Below are 2187 nucleotides of genomic sequence, written 5' to 3'. Positions count from 1 at the left end.
GGTGCCTACAGTGTCTTTCCAGGAGAGCCTTGATGTTTAAATTCACCTGTAAGGCCCTCGAGGCTTGACACTTTTCCTCCTCCCCCTTCTCCTCCTCCTCTCCCTTCTGCTTCTGTTCCTCCTCCTCCTCCTCATCTTCTTCCTCTTCTTTTTCTTCCTCTTCTTTTTCTTTTTCTTTTTCTTCTTCTTCTTCTTCTTCTTCTTCTTCTTCTTCTTCTTCTTCTTCTTCTTCTTCTTCTTCTTCTTCATATCCTGTTTAAATATTAGCAAATATCTGCCAGGGAACCATTCCTCACTGCTGCACAATGGCCGCCTGGACCTCCTTTCAGCTTGTAGGACTGAAGTGCTGAACCCGTTAGACACCAACCCCTGCTCTCCCCACCCTCAGAGTCCCTTCTCTCTGCATGTCTAAGTTTGACTACTAGGTCCCCACATAAGTGGAGTGTGTGGCATGTATGATGGGTGGCTGGTTTCAGTCCATCTACGTTGAACACATGCCAGAGGCTTGCTAAATTTTAAGGCTGAATAACATCCCACTGAGTGCCTATGTTTGCTTGTCCATCTGTGCGAGGACACTGGAGTTATCTGCCTCTCATGTGTTGTGAAAAACTATGCCATGAAAATACTGAGTATGCCTCAATTTCTAAACCATCAAAAGGTTAAAAGAGATTATTTTAGGACAAGTTTAGAAAGTAATCCAGGCCCTTGTCCCAGAGAACTTATCCAGGCAAGATTACATCCTACAGTCCAATGTTTGGTGCTATTTAAAAAAAAAAAATAGCGGATTCAGTTAGGGAGATTCAAGAGCCAACGTCTTTCACTGAGGAGTCCATCCAGCACTCATCATCAGGTGACCACAACCCACAGACAAGTTACCAATGGCACCAAGTTGATCACATCAGGGGGAGACAGACTCACTCTAAAAACAGTCTTCTCTGTGAGAGGCCCTGAGATGTTCCTGCTTTGAGCATTTTTTTTTCACAGTTCAAAACAAAACACCATTAAAAAGCTATTTATTTTCTACCTAAGCGGCTCGGAACACAGACACTGCTAATGAAGTCCAGCACTTGAGAATGTGGTGTGACACAGAGAAAAGCAGAGTCCCTCACATCCTGCCTATAGACAACACCCGGAACACTGTCTGCTGACATGTGGCTTACCAACCAGGGTGAGGCAAGACGTCAGGCACACATCCACAACAGAGGTCCCGTCTCACAGGAAAGAAGATCCTGGAGAGTAAGGAGGATAGTATAATTAAAAAGCTGAGACACTATATAACTCAGAGACATGTCAGTTGGGTAGCACGTTGCCAGGACTTAGGATCTTTTCTTTTTCTCTAAAAGCCCTGTGAGTAGAGTGAGAAGGAAGCCTGAAGAACTAAGATTCACCCCACCAGGCATTAACGGTGTCCAGAAACTATGTGAACAATCTCACTCGACATCCTTAAGACATTTATATCTGTCTGATACAGAACCAGAGGGGAACATGTTAATTTTCTCAGCCTGCAGATAACACACATACAGAATCTCACAGGCCCGCAAAAAGCTCCCCATATTCTCTAGGGCTCCCACTGCCTTAAAATATAGACTTGCATTTATCTTGGCCACATTAACGAGGTCTGTTTGACCAATACATTTATATTTATGATGACTGAGGGCAGATTATGGTTGTTAAAACTTGTCCTCGGGACATGAAAACACTCCTCTGTCATTAATACATTTGCTAATATAAACTATGATGTCAGGTCAACGTAAAGGGTAAAAATGTTCCTAAAGTACGCGCACATCATTTTTTAAAGCAATTGAGCCTAATGGAATAGCAAAGGTCATCATAACAAACCATTACAGTCTTCGTCTTGGCTACGCCGGCCACAGAAGAACCTCCAAGAAACCGTCATCATTCCTCCAATGTTATGGCATCCAGACGACAGGGAGGACTCACAAGTGAGTCATCCGGGCTCAGATCCGCAGTAGCTATGTGAGCGCAGCACAATCAATTATTCATGTGTTTACAGAGAGCTTTCCTGGTTGATGTTAACCAGAACCGCTTGCAAAGGACAGCTCTCCAGCTGTCCTCAGCCATCCCAGGCCTCCAACTAACAAGTCACTTTAATTGCTGGAGAAGCCATCTGGAAGGTGAGCCTCCCCAGCCCAGGCCCTGAGACTTTATTAGGTGCAAAAATATTAA

The 2187-nt window shown here is 44.3% G+C and overlaps 1 long non-coding RNA gene across 1 annotated transcript; it reads right to left on the bottom strand.

The window, feature by feature from the left end:
* Positions 1 to 241: 241 nt before the first annotated feature.
* On the bottom strand, positions 242 to 2187 carry LOC119089103. The gene is made up of 2 exons (XR_005092933.1): positions 1840 to 2187; positions 242 to 1229 (listed from the first exon to the last, which is right to left on the bottom strand). It is a non-coding gene; the product is annotated as an uncharacterized LOC119089103 (long non-coding RNA).

This window comes from Peromyscus leucopus, chromosome 15, assembly GCF_004664715.2.
Source record: "Peromyscus leucopus breed LL Stock chromosome 15, UCI_PerLeu_2.1, whole genome shotgun sequence".
Lineage (NCBI taxonomy): Eukaryota > Metazoa > Chordata > Mammalia > Rodentia > Cricetidae > Peromyscus > Peromyscus leucopus.
Note: the sequence above shows the minus strand (reverse complement) of the source record. Positions and strands in the feature narration are given on the sequence as shown.